The sequence below is a fragment of the Lepidochelys olivacea genome, assembly GCF_965140295.1.
Source record: "Lepidochelys olivacea isolate rLepOli2 genome assembly, chromosome: 26".
Lineage (NCBI taxonomy): Eukaryota > Metazoa > Chordata > Testudines > Cheloniidae > Lepidochelys > Lepidochelys olivacea.
The window spans coordinates 16,404,922-16,420,237 of NC_140436.1; positions in this window are offsets into that span (position 1 = coordinate 16,404,922).

The window sequence follows — 15,316 nt, forward strand, 5'->3', positions numbered from 1 at the left end:
CTATCTAGCCATTCATGGTAACAAATCCCTTTAGAGGTGGACACTCTGTTTTTTGGGTTCTTATATTGGGGCACCCTGGGCTTGATTTTCAGAGCTGCAGAGCACCCACAACTCCCGCTGGCACCATTTGGATCTGGGGATGCTCAGCACTTCTGAAGATCGGGTTCTGAATATCTAAAATGGGGCCACGAGTATTAGAGGTGCCTGGATTTGAACATGTGGCTAGTGACCGCCAGGAGGTCCTGCGCTGTGCACAGTGGTGGCTCAGAGCCACACACCAGAGGCAGATCTAGAACTCAGAATATGTGTACACAGAAGTCAGGAGGCATGTGTTGGCATATCCAAGCTAGTTTTAATTGAGTTGGCTTGCTAAGAATAGCAGTGTAGTTGCAGCAGCGTGGGCTAGCTGGCTGAGGACAATCCTGCCTTGGCCCCTAGCTACATATACAGGCAGCTAGCCCCATGCTGCTGGCCATGCTGCGGCAGTTACACTGCTATTTGTAGCAAGCTAGTTCGATCCAAGCTAGCTTGGGTATGCCTATGTGTGTTGTCCCAATTGCAGTGAAGATGTACCCGTAGTTCCTCCTGCTCCAGAAGGTCAGGACCCTAACACTTGGGTGAAAGGAGACTCCCTCAGCTTCTAGCAGTGCAGGGGCTAAGAAGCATGTCTGAATCATTCGAGTCCATCCAGTGGGGGCAGTGGTACACTCAGCAGTTTATTATAGAATCCATGACTGCCTGTCCTCCTCCAAGGCCCGCTCCCCCCCATTGCATATGATTGTTCATTCCCTTCATTGTCCACTAATAAGCTGTGCTGTTTCTAAAGCAGCAGCAGAAGGAGAAGAAGTGAGAGGGAAAGAAGTGGGGAGCTGCTGGTCATGTGGCATTACCACCACTCAGCAATGAGCTGGCCATTGGGTGGCAGGGGAGGAGAGATGCTGGGCAGAATGTAGATCACCAAACTGCATTTTTCAATTCAGTAGGGCTTTATTGGCATGACAAGCTATATACAGAGTATTGCCAAAGTGTAAAAGGGAATGGCTGTCAAGTCTGTCTTCGAGGCAGATACCATCTATCCAGGAGGGGGCATCACACGGGGTTAGGACTTTTATCCTGTGTCCATTTGCCACTGCAGTTCAGTCCTGTGCTAGTGGAATGCTGCTCTAGCTTTGGGATGAGAAGTCTTTTGTGATTCCTGATACTTTGAGGAAATTTCTCTGGTACTCCCTCTTATTTCAGACATTGCAGTACGAAGCCTCTCTCTCAATCTCTCCGCCTGTGTCACGTTGACTACACTGTCACTTCTCTCAAGCTTGGAACCGTGTCTCCCAGTTTCCACATCTAGTTTATGGTTACTGATTTGTTGAGAATCAGCCTCAGGTTTGCATGTTTTACTGTAGTGAAGTATCTGCTAGTGTGATAGTCCTGTAGCAGTCTAACTCATTGTTTTGGATCTCTCCAGTGGTGTTTTAAGTTTTGCTGTAGGCTTGGCTTTTTTCTGCTCTGGGTGGGGTAGTTATGCCACTGGGAGTTGTTAATTAGCATTGGGAGTGATGATGTCTAGGTGTGGATCTTGCTTCCCTTTGGATTTAATTTCACCAATGAAATGCAGCCTCTTCTGAAGTAGAGCACAACAGAGAGGAGTGGGGGGAAAGGAAATTTTAGCTGAGGGTACCAGAGCAAATCCTGACTCTTACAAAAAGCAGCCCACAGGATCATTAATACTCATGCGAAGCAAACAAGACCTTGCCTGTGCTCAGAAATGTGGAGGGAGCAAACAACCTTCTTAGGATTTCAGTCCCTAGAGATTTCAGACCCGAATCATAGATGATTACAGGGAGGTTTACCTACACCTTGCGGGGGGGTCTCCTAGATGAGACCTTAAATGCCCGAGTTTTGGGGTGCTCTATGCTGGACCTGGACAAGATAGCACCTGGCCTAATAGAGCTTTCCATCTCTCACTTCCCTCATTCTGTGACTAGGGCACATGCTCTAGAAATGCAAAACCTCAGGTGGGTCTGTTTGAGTGAGCAGATTGCTAAATCGCTTTGCGAGAGTCTAGCCTGCTTTTTTTTCAGCTGTGAATTCAAATTGAGAGAAATTCCAAAGCAACTTTTAAATATGATCGCTGGGGAAAGGATTGGGCCCAGACTAGAAAGGACTCTAGTCTGTGAAAGAAGCTTATTGGAACATCTCTGAGGGTGAGATTTTATTTGTAATCAGTTCCTTAATGTATTAGGCTTAGACTTGCGTGGTTTGTTTAATTTTGCTTGGTAACTTACTTTGTTCTGTCTGTTATTACTTGGAACCACTTAAATCCTAATTTTTATTCTTAATAAAATCACTTTTTGCTTATTACTGAACCCAGAGTTAGTGACTAATACCTGGGGGAGCAAACAGCTGTGCATATCTCTCTATCAGTGTTAAAAAGGGCAGATAATTTATGAGTTTACCCTGTATAAGCTTTATACAGAGTAAAATGGATTTATTTGGGGTTTGGACCCCATTGGAAACTGGGTACCTGGGTGCTAGAGACAGGAGCAGTTTCTAAGCCATTTTCAGTTAAATCTGCAGCTTTCGGGGGACATGATTCAGACCTGGATCTGTGTTTGCAACAGTCTAGCATGTCTGCCTCAGCAAGACAGGGTACTGAAGTCCCAAGCTGGCTGGGAAAATGGGCTCAGAGGTAGTCTTAGCACATCAGGTCGCAGTCCCAAGGGGGTTTCTGTTACCCAACCTGTCACAGGCCAGTTCCACAAGGTTCCACATTACGATTATCACCACTGTCTGCTCCTGTGCTGGCAGCCTTGGCAGAGATGCAAAGGCCAAATGGGCTATAGGCACCGATTTTAAATCAGTGGGGAGTTAGGTGCCCAAATACCTTTAAAATCTGGTCCATGTAGACTAAATTCTTGATTTCCCCTACAAGGGATTCCACCGACTGAGGCACACTGATGCAGACCATGTACCAACTGGGGGGAAAGTTTATTTTGCTACTGCCCAGCTGTACCTGCTTTGATGATAAATGAAGGACTCCATGTTTGGGGAATGCTAAGCTGGCACCTTTCACCAACCCTTAAATTCACTTGCTAACAGTTTTTAATATTAAAGAAAAGTATTCGTGGCCAGTCAGAAGGTGACTGTTCTTCATTCCTTTGCTGTGAGCAGAGGGTGCCTCTCTCTGGATGCTGGTGTAATTGAAACACAAATGATGGCTCGTTATGGGCAGTGGCTTGTCTCACTGCGTTTGATTTGAGGAGTAGGGGATGGGGGACAGTTAATTTAAAGAGTTGATATTAGAGAGTTTCTGTTTCAGCTTGACTGTTAATTTGTCACACTTCATGACAACATTGTAAATGTCCCCGAGGTCCCTCTCTGCTGGGTTTACAGGGTGTCGCATTCGTAGTGCTGACGTTCAGGAACAGAAACATTTAGCTGTATGTCACGCTTCCATAACCTAATGTGTTAGAAAGGCTCATGAGGCGGCCTTGTCACTCTGATTGAGGGAGGCTCATGGTGCTTTAGAAACCCGCATTACAAAGTGCTCCAAAATCCATGAGCCTTCATCTCTTCTTACAGCCCTGTTTCCTTTTCCTCATCTCTCTTTCCATGTGCAGCGACAATGGAATAGTCTGTTACTAGTGAAGCTGTTTTGTTGTGCTCAGGGTTTATTGTTAGATCAAGAGTTTGGGGAACAGGATAACAGGGACTTTCATATCTAGGGCACCAGTTCCAGTTGGCCTCAGGTTGGTGGGGACTGGCTGGCTGGCTCAAGGGAATCACGGTATGGGACACTGGGCCTTTCATATCTAGGGCGCTGGTTCCAATTTGGCCTCAGTTCAGGGTGGATGGGCTGCTTCACAAGATCTGGGAATAGGATACAGAGGCTTTCACAGGGCCGGCCTTAGGGAAAGTGGCACCCTGGATGAACTTGTATTTTGGCGCACCCCATCACTCCTGGCTCCCTGGGCTTCCCCCACCGCATCACCTCTGGGCCCCATTGCCTCCCACAGTGTTTAATTTGTATTGAAAGAGATCCCAGAGCTCAGCTGTGGCTCAAATTAAGCTTGGGCAGGACGGCCTGATACTGGCTGGTGCTGGCCGGGCACCCAGCTCTGAAGGCAATGCCACTGCCACCAGCAGCACAGAAGTAAGGGTGGCATGGCATATGCGCTGCTGCTGTGGCTTGTGGTGCCTGATGCTTGGCATGTGGCTCAAGGCAGGCTTCACACTGTCACACGTAGGCTGCAGCTTGCCAGAGCCCATGGCCCTCCTGCAGCCCTTTGGCCACTCCTAGCTCACCTGGGGCACCATTTCAGATTTGGGGAGGGTGGGAGGAAACTTTAAACATGATTCCAGGGACTACTTAGGCACCTGAAAATTCTAGTGTTTTTTCAGGTAATTTAGGAATTAGCTGGCAGGGTATGTCTAAACTATGAAATTAGGTCGAATTTATTGAAGTCAAATTTTTAGAAAGCGATTTTATACAGTTGATTGTGTGTGTCCCCACTTAAGACCATTAAGTCGGCAGAGTGCATCCACGGTACCGAGGCTAGCGTCGACTTCTGGACCGTTGCACTGTGGGTAGCTATCCCACAGTTCCCGCAGTCTCCGCCGCACATTGGAATTCTGGGTTGAGATCCCAATGCCTGATGGGGCAAAAAACATTGTCATGGGTGGTTCTGGGTACATGTCAGGCCCCCATCCCCTCCCTCCCTCCATGAAAGCAATGGCAGACAATCATTTTGCGCCTTTTTTTGTGGGTTACCTGTGAACCTGAGAGGTAGTTCCAGAGAGGATGGTTCTAGACTATTCTCAGTGGTGGAAGAGGACAGGACAAGGAGTAATGGTCTCAAGTTGCAGTGGGGGAGGTTTAGGCTGGATATTAGGAAAAACTTTTTCACTAGGAGGGTAGTGAAACACTGGAATGCGTTGCCTAGGGAGGTGGTGGAATCTCCTTCCTTAGAAGTTTTTAAGGTCAGGCTTGACAAAGCCCTGGCTGGGATGATTTAATTGGGTATGGGCCCTGCTTTTGAGCAGGGGTTGGACTAGATGACCTCCTGAGGTCCCTTCCAACCCTGATCTTCTATGATTCTATGATTCTAGATGCCATAGCACGGCAAGCATGGAGCTCGCTCAGCTCACCGTCACCGTACATCTCTTGGAAACTGGCAGACGTGAGGCTGCATTGCTACACAGCAGCAGCTCATTGCCTTGTGGCAGCAGATAGTTCAGTACAACTAGTAGCCATCCTCGTCGTCTCCTGAGTTCTCTTGGCCGGCCTTGGTCAGGCTGACAGGGGCGCCTGCACATAAATGACTTAGGTCATTCTCTTCTTTAAGTTTTGTCTAATGAATATTCAGTCCTGCCTGGAATATTGGCAGAGGGATATTGGCAGTGGTTTGAGCATTGGCTGCTAAACCCAGGGTTGTGAGTTCAATCTTTGAGGGGGCCATTCTGCCTCAGGCTGCTCTCCCACCCAACAGCACCGTCTGCTGCCAGCCTACCCCTCCCTCCCTCCATGACAGCAATGGCCAACAATCGTTTTGCGCCTTTTTCCGTGCAAGCGCCATATTGCTGTCAGCATAGTCATGCACCCGCCGCTTCCGCTGCCACTCTGCTCTCCTGCTTACATCATACCACAGCAGGCATGGAGCCCACTCAGATCACTGCAGCAGTTGTTACCGCTCTAAACACCATGCGCATTATCATGCAGTATATGCAGAACCAGAACCTGCAAAAGCAGGTGAGTAGGCGACGGCTGCGCGGTGAGGAGAGTGATGAGGACATGGACACAGACTTCTCTCAAAGTACAGGCCCCGGCAATTTGGCCATCCTGGTGGCAATGGGGCAGGATCATGCCGTGGAACGCCGATTCTGAGCCTGAGAAACAAGCACAGACTGGTGGGACTGCATAGCATTGCAGGTCTGGGCCGATTCCCAAAGGCTGCGAAACTTTCGTATGCGTAAGAGCACTTTCATGGAACTTTGTGACTTGCTTTCCCCTGCCCTGAAGTGCCAGAATACCAAGATGAGAGCAGCCCTCACAGTTCACAAGCGAGTGGCGATAGCCCTCTGGAAACTTGCAACGCTAGACAGCTACCGGTCTGGCTGCATCCGAGAGTGCTAAAGGAGTTGGTGCATGTGATTGCAGAGCCATTGGCCATTATCTTTGAAAACTCATGGCCATCGGGGGAAGTCCCGGACGACTGGAAAAAGGCTAATGTAGCGCCCATCTTTAAAAAAGGGAAGAAGGAGGATCCTGGGAACTACAGGCGAGTCAGCCTCACCTCAGTCCCTGGAAAAATCATGGAGCAGGTCCTCAAGGAATCAATTCTGAAGCACTTAGAGGAGAGGAAAGTGATCAGGAACAGTCAGCATGGATTCATCAAGGGCAAGTCATGCCTGACTAATCTAATTGCCTTCTATGATGAGATAACTGGCTCTGTGGATGAGGGGAAAGTGGTAGACGTGTTGTTCCTTGACTTGAGCAAAGCTTTTGACATGGTCTCCCACAGTATTCTTGCCAGCAAGTTAAAGAAGTATGGGCTGGATGAATGGACTATAAGGTGGATAGAAAGTTGGGTAGATTGTTGGGCTCAAAGGGTAGTGATCAATGGTTCCATGTCTAGTTGGCAGCCGGTATCAAGTGGAGTGCCCCAGGGGTCGGTCCTCAGGCCGGTTTTGTTCAATATCTTCATAAATGATCTGGAGGATGGTGTGGATTGCACCCTCAGCAAATTTGCAGATGACACTAAACTGGGAGGAGAGGTAGATACGCTGGAGGGTAGGGATAGGATACAGAGGGCCCTGGACAAATTAGAGGATTGGGCCAAAAGAAATCTGATGAGGTTCAACAGGGACAAGTGCAGAGTTCTGCACTTAGAACGGAAGAATCCCATGCACCACTACAGACTAGGGACCTAATGGCTCGGCAGCAGTTGTGCAGAAAAGGACCTAGGGGTTACAGTGGACGAGAAGCTGGATATGAGTCAACAGTGTGCCCTTGTTTCCAAGAAGGCCAATGGCATTTTGGCATGTATAAATAGGGGCATTGCCAGCAGATCGAGGGACGTGACCGTTCCCCTCTATTCGACATTGGTGAGGCCTCATCTGGAGTACTGTGTCCAGTTTTGGGCCCCACACTACAAGAAGGATGTGGAAAAATTGGAAAACGTCCAGCGGAGGGCAACAAAAATGATTAGGGGACTGGAACACATGACTTATGAGGAGAGGCTGAGGGAACTGGGATTATTTAGTCCGCGGAAGAGAAGAATGAGGGGGGATTTGATAGCTGCTTTCAACTACCTGAAAGGGGGTTCCAAAGAGGATGGATCTAGACTGTTCTCAGTGGTAGCTGATGACAGAACAAGGAGTAATGGTCTCAAGTTGCAGTGGGGGAGGTTTAGTTTGGATATTAGGAAAAACTTTTTCACAAGGAGGGTGGTGAAACGCTGGAATGTGTTACCTAGGGAGGTGGTGGAATCTCCTTCCTTAGGTATTTTTAAGGTCAGGCTTGACAAAGCCCTGGCTGGGATGATTGAGTTGGAGATTGGTCCTGCTTTGAGCAGGGGGTTGGACTAGATGACCTCCTGAGGTCCCTTCCAACCCTGGTATTCTATGATTCAGTCAGGAATCAATTTGGAGTGGGCAAATCTACTGTGGGGGCTGCTGTGATGCAAGTAGCCAACGCGATCACTGAGCTACTGTTATCAAGGGTAGTGACTCTGGGAAATGTGCAGGTCATAGTGGATGGCTTTGCTGCAGTGGGATTCCCTAACTGTGGTGGGGCGATAGACAGAACTCTTATCCCTATCTTGGGACTGGACCACCAAGGCAGCCAGTACATAAACCGAAAGGGATACTTTTCAGTGGTGCTGCAAGCACTGGTGGATCATAAGGGATGTTTCATCAACATTAACGTGGGATGGCCGGGAAAGGTACATGACACTGGCATCTTTAGGAACTCTGGTTTGTGGGAAAAACTGCAGCAAGGGACTTACTTTCAGACCAGAAAATAACCGTTGGGGATGTTGAAATGCCTATAGTTGTCCTTGGGACCTAGCCTACCCCTTAATGCCATGGCTCATGAAGCCGTACACAGGCACCCTGGACAGTAGTCAGGAGCTGTTCAACTATAGGCTGAGCAAGTGCAGAATGGTGGTAGAATGGGCATTTGGTCGTTCAAAAGCGCGCTGGTGCAATTTACTGACTTGGTTAGACCTCAGCGAAACCAATATTCCCATCGTTATTACTGCTTGCTGTGTGCTCCACAGTATCTGTGAGAGTAAGGAGGAGACGTTTATGGCGGGGTGGGAGGTTGAGGCAAATTGTCTGGCCACTGATTATGCGCAGCCAGACACCAGGGCTGTTAGAAGAGCACAACAGGGCGCTCTGCGCATCAGATAAACTTTGAAAACCAGTTTCATGACTGGCCAGGTTACAGTGTGAAAGTTCTGTTTGTTTCTTGATGAAAACCCGCCCCCGTGGTTCACTCTACTTCCCTGTAAGCCAACCGCCCTCCTCTCTCCCCTTTGATCACCGCTTGCAGAGGCAATAAAGTCATTGTTGTTTCAAATTCATGCATTCTTTAAAAAGAAAAGGAGTACTTGTGGCACAAGTACTCCTTTTCTTTTTGCGGATACAAACTAAGACGGCTGCTACTCTGAAACCATGCATTCTTTATTAATTTGTCACACAAATGGGAGGATAACTGCCAAGGTAGCCCTGGATGGGTGGGGGAGGAGGGGAGGATGGAAGGACAAGGCCACACTGTACTTCAAAACTTATTGAATGCCAGCTTTCTGTTGCTTGGGCAGTCCTCTGGGGTGGAGTGGTTGGGTGCCCGGAGGCCCCCCCACCGCGTTCTTGGGCATCTGGGTGAGGAGGCCATGGAACTTGGGGAGGAGGGCGGTTGGTTACACAGGGACTGCAGCAGCGGTCTGTGCCCCTGTTGCCTTTCCTGCACTTCAACCATACACCGGAGCATATCAGTTTGATCCTCCAGTAGCCTCAGCATTGCATCCTGCTGCCTCTGCATCACGCTGATGCCACCTCCCCTCTCGCTCGTCCCTCCTCTCCTCTCGCTCATCCCTCCTCTCCTCACGTTCATTTTGTGCTTTCCTGGACTCTAACATTGTCTCCCTCAGCATGGGAGGCTTGCATGAGTTCAGAGAACATTTCATTGTGAGTGTTTTTTTTTCAGCTTTTAATCTTTGATAGCCTCTGGGACGGAGATGATAGGGGGAGCGTTGAAATATTTGCAGCTGTTGGAGGGAAAGAAGGGAGACATTTAAAAAGAGACATTTTAGAGAACAATGGGTCGGGAGGCAGGGGAAACTGTGACATCGGAGCCCCCCATCCTTACAGCAGACAGGAAGCTCCTGGGAGCAGCTGGCCAGGGGTGGCTCCAAGGCAGGGCTGCAGATGCCAGCAGAGGGAGGTGCAAACCTTCTCCGGAGGTGCAAACCTGCTCCAGAGGTGCCCCGTTTGTAATGGTGCCCCAGGCTGTTGCCCCGTGCCTAAGGCCGGCCCTGGGGTTTCACCTTTAAGGCACCACTTCCAAGGTGGCTCAATAGTGACTGAATGCTCCCGTCTGGCAGCCATTCTGGAGCCCCTGTGTGAAATTATGTAGGAGTTTGAGTCCAGTCCCTAGTGCTAGCCACACGGGTAAAACCTCATCATAGCTAGGACCAATAGACATCCTCACTGGCACCTTCAAGGGGAGAGCAGGGTAAAGCTCTTTGGAGAGGGGACATAAGCTTCCTTTGCCTCCAGCTCTGGGGAAATAGAGAGAGAATATCCTTCTTGGACTGGGTAAAAAGCCTTGTGGATGGGGAGAGCAGTAGATGTGATACATCTTGGCTTTAGTAAGGTTTTTGATTCTCATGACTTTGTCATAAGCAAACTAGGGAAATATAGCCAAATGAACCTACTGCAAGGTGGGTGCACAACTGGTTGGAAAATTGGTTTCAGAGAGTAGTTATCAATGGTTCACAGTCAAGCTGGCCAGGGAAATCAAGTGGGGTCCTGCATGAATCTGTCGGGGTCTTCTGTTCAATATCTTTATAAATGATTTGGGAATGGCACAGAGTAAACTTATAAGGTTTGTGGATGATACCAAACTGAGAGGGATTGCAAACACTTTGGAGGGCAGAATTAGAATTCAAAATGATCTTGACAAACTGGAGAAATGGTCTGAAATAAATAGGATGAAATTCAGTAAGGACAAATGCAAAGTACTGTACTTAGGAAGGAATAAGCAATTGCAAAAATATAAAATGAGAAATGACTCCCTAGGAAGGAGAACTGCAGAAAAGGATCTAAGGGTTATAGGGGATCACAAGCTAAGTTTGAGTCAGCAAGGTAATACTGTTGCAAAAAAAAGCAAACCTCATTCTGGGATGTATTAGCAGAAGTACTGTAAGCAAGGTGTGAGAAGTAATTCTTCCACAATAGTTAGCACTGATAGCCTCAGTTAGCCTCAGCTGTAGTACGGTGTCCAGTTCTGGGCACCAAACTTCAGGAAAGATGTGGACAAATTGGAGAAAGTCCAGAGGAGAGCAACAAAAATGATTAAAGGTCTAGAAAACATGACCTATGAGGAAAGATTGAAAAAATCAGGTTTGTTTAGTCTGGAGAAGAGAAGACTGACGGGGCTTCACCTATGTCAAAGGTTGTTATAAAGAGGAGGGGGGTAAATTGTTCTCCTTGTCCACTGAGGACAGGACAAGAAGTAATGGGCTTAAATTGTAGCAAGGGAGATTACCCTTCCAGTTAGGACATTTTTCCTACTTAAGGTCTGAAACAAATTACCTAGGGAGGTTGTGGAATCTCTGTCATTGGAGGTTTTTAAGAACAGGTTAGACAACCACCTGTCAGGGTGGTCTAGAATAATACTTAGTCCTGCCTCAATGCAGAGGACTGGACTTAGATGACCTATTGAGGTCTCTTCCGGTCCTTCATTTCTATGATTCATTCTCCAGGGGCTGTCGAGCTGGCACCTTCCACCAGTGCTAAACTCACTAATCATTAAACGAGGGGAAAAGTGTTAAGGCTCAGAGAAGAGCCCCTTATTTTCTGCATCTTTACATTTTATCTTCTCCAAGGAGTCAGTGCTCTTGGACCTTGCGATGACGGGGGAGAAAGTGAGGCAGATGTGGGTGTAGTCAGCATCCCAGATGAAAAAGAGGTGGATCTGGTAGGTCAGAGGGCCCCAATGTCCTTTATTGGTGTGGGGGAAATCGCTGTTAACCTTGCTGTTGACCTGACCCCTTCCCATTCTGCGGCACAGTCTATGCACTATATGCAACATATGCAAGAGCTGTAATGCAAGAGGCCTACAGGCCGGTATCCTGTAAGACTTGGCTTAAGCTAAAAGCATTTACGTATGCTAGGCTGTGGCACTTGACACAGATAATGGACTAGGCCAATCTCTAACTAAAAAAAAACCAAAGGGCCTACTAAAGTCCCTAGCTGTCCATTATATGCACCCTCCACCCTGCAAAAGTCCCTAGTCAAAACGCTGCCACAGCAAACCGCAGATCTTGATAATAACAAGGTGCATCAGCACTGTGCTAATTATAAAACTGTCTTTCCATTATTCCTTATAAGGCTTTATTAATAGTGCTTAAGTGGTGAAAAAAATAATAAGAAAACATATCATTTGGCTTGGATCTATATAAGACTGGTATTATAGGGGCAGGGTAGAGGGAGAGACCAGGGTGGCACCTGCATGTGACCATCTCTGTCTCCCTCTCCCTGCATGCTTGTATTCAATAAAAGGCCTCAGACTGTTTGAATCAAACAGATGGTGTGACTTGTTTTCCACATTGGCCATTGTGTCACCCATGCTGTGTTTGGATAGCTGTGAGGGTTTGACATTCCCTTTCCATAATATCACGAAAAGATGATGCAGCCTCCATGATGGGGCTGGGGTGAGAAAGGAAGGCAGTCAAATACATACAGGCATCATGGATGCAGTTACAACCTAGGACCTTGGACTCCCAAAACACAGGCTGAAGGAGAAGCTTCATCATCTGTCAGTAGTGGCAGTAGGACTTTTGTCTTGCATAGGCCCCAGTCACAATGGGGCAGTTTTATATGCATGCATAAATGCCCAAAAGACAGTATTTTACACCACCTGGTTTGACAGCCATGCATTCCCACTTGATCTGCCATCACTGTGGCTAGGTAGCAGGGAGGTGTGTTTTGGGAGAATGGAGACTAAAAATCACATGGTTTCAAGTGACAGGGCGGAGTGGGACTCTCTACATGCAAGAGGCCTGCCCAATCGCCTTACTCCCACAGACCCTTGCCCACTGGTGTCCTCTCCTTGTTCCCCACAAGACCCTCCTATACATGGAACTACTAATATGTTATCTTGATGTCTTGGCTAGCTACCCACTCAGGTGATCCCATTTTACCTCTCTAATATCCCCTCTGCCATCGCAGTTGGATGTGGAATCCACTTTAATTTTCTATCCTAAACTCCCTGTGGAACTGTAAAATGGCTGCCTCGTCCCCCTTCTGAATGTTGCATTTCATACTACAAAGCTCTTACGGATTCGATGGCATCATAAGTGATTCTGATGATGATTATTGGCAATGTTCCAGTTCTAACCTGCTATCAGGCACCTCCCAGCCCTGATGGCATCTCACTCAGAGCCACAAACAGAAAGAATAGAAGGAAGGAGGGCGCCTGCATAGCACAGAATAGAGTTTTGTCACATTAATGCAGGTCACATCTGGATCTAAACTTTCACGCCAGATGTTACCTTAATTGATCCTAATTGCCAGGTTTTCATTAGACGTTCCTGGGAATGAGAAATGAGAAAAATCTTAATGTTTGTTCTAAAAAAAACCCCTTCCAAACCCAAACAGCTGCTCTGCCCTGCACATAATTTGCTTCTTTCATTCCTTACATTTTGTCTCTTTATTGTCTCTTACCTTACTGTCTCTTACCCACCCCCAGTTGGACAGCCACTATGCTGTTGAGGAGGATGAAAGTCCCAGGGAAGGAGAACATCTAACTGGAGCAGAGGGAAACAATCCCATAGTAACAGGTTTCAGAGTAACAGCCGTGTTAGTCTGTATTCGCAAAAAGAAAAGGAGTACTTGTGGCACCTTAGAGACTAACCAATTTATTAGAGCATAAGCTTTCGTGAGCTACAGCTCACTTCATCAGATGCAGTGAGCTGTAGCTCACAAAAGCTTATGCTCTAATAAATTGGTTAGTCTCTAAGGTGCCACAAGTCCTCCTTTTCTTTTTGCGAATCCCATAGTAGGGACCCTCCTTCCAGATGATGATGTGGTATCCTCTCACACTAAGGATACCTTTCCGGGGGAGGGAACTCCAGCTACTAGAAAGAGACAGGTATTAGTAATGGGTAATTTGATCATTAGAAACATAGAGAGCTGGGTTTGTGATGACTGAGAGAACCGCATGGTGACTTGCCTGCCTGGTGCGAAAGTTGCGGATCTCTCGAGACATCTAGATAGACTTATGTGTAGTGCTGGGGAGGAGCCGGTGGTTGTGGTACGTATAGGTACCAATGACATAGGGAAGGATAGGAGAGAGGTGTTGGAGGCCAAATTTAGACTGCTAGGTAAGAGACTGAAGTCCAGGACCTCCACAACAGCATTCTCTGAGATGCTCCCATTCCACGCACAGGGCCAGTTAGACAGGCAGAACTGCAGAGTCTCAATACGTGGATGAGACGATGGTGTAGGGAGGAGGGGTTTAGATTTATTAGGAACTGGGGAAACTTTTGGGAAACGGGGAGCCTATACAGGAAGGATGGGCTCCACCTAAACCAAAATGGAACCAGATTGCTGGCACTTAACATTAAAAAGGTTGTAGAGCAGTTTTTAAACTAAGGGCTGGGAGAAAGCTGACAGGTGCGGAGGAGCATGTGGTTCGGACATCCCTTAGGGGAGGATCTATTAATAGAGAATCTCTATCTCCTAGTGAGGACAAGAGGATGGAAAATGATAAAATACAGGCAGGGTCTGATCAGAAACAATCAAATAATAATAATAAAAGAGTCCCATTCAATTACATTGTGTAATGGCAGACAGCTAAAAGGAGACAAGTTTTTAAAGTGCTTATATACCAATGCTAGAAGTCTAAATAATAAAATGGGTGAATTAGAATGCCTCGTATTAAATGAGGCTATTGAGATAGGTATCACAGAAACTTGGTGGAATGAGGATAATCGATGGGATACAGTAATACCAGGGTACAAAATATATCAGGAGGACAAAACAGGTCGTGCTGGTGGGGGAGTGGCATTATATGTGAAAGAAACCACAGAATCAAGAGAAGTAAAAATAGTAAATGAATCAAACTGTACCATAGAATGTCTGGATAGAAATGCCATAGTCTTCTTGTTAGAGCATAGTAGTAGGGATATATTACCCACCACCTAACCAGGATGGTGACAGGAACTGTGAAATGCTCAGGAAAATTAGAGAGGCTATTAAAATTAAAAATAACCTCAATAATAAATAAGGGATTTCAATTATCCCCATATTGACTGGGTCCAGGATGCAGAGATAAAGTTTCTTGACACCTTAAATGGCTGCTTCTTGGAGCAGTTGGTCCTAGAACCCACCAGAGGAGAGGCAATTCTTGATTTAGTCCAAAGTGGAGCACAGGATCTGGTCCAAGAGGTGAATGTAGCTGGACCGCTTGGTAATAGTGACCATAATGTAATTAAGTTTAATATCCCTGTGGCAGGAAAAACACCACAGCAGCCTAACCTGGTAGCATTTAATTTCAGAAAGGGGGAACTACACAAAGATGAGGAGGTTAGTTAAACAGAAATTAAAGGGTACAGTGTCAAATGTGAAATCTCTGCATGCTGGGTGGAAACTTTTTAAAGACACCATAATAGATGCTCAACTTAAATGTATACCCCAAATTAAAAAACATAGTAAGAGAACCAAAAAAGTAAAAGAAACAGTGAGAGGCTGTGATGTTATTGACTTGAACTGGGCCCATATAGAACATTGTTGCAACCAAGATCCTGTAGTGGCACCAAATCTTGTATAAAGGGGGTCAAATCAGGTGTCTAAGACAAGGTTATGGTTTGCTGATTATGATTATGGTGTCTATATGTGTGTATCATTTTTGTGGTTAAAGTTATGAATATTGGCTCTATACTGTCTGTATTTCAAACTTATGCTATGCTTCTGGGTGACACCCCAGGCAAGTTGGTGTCAGCTGTGCCTAGCCTGCTGGATGGCCCACTAAGGACCATCAGCTACACAACTGATCCATTGAGAGAAGGCAGACATGCCTTGTGACTCAGCA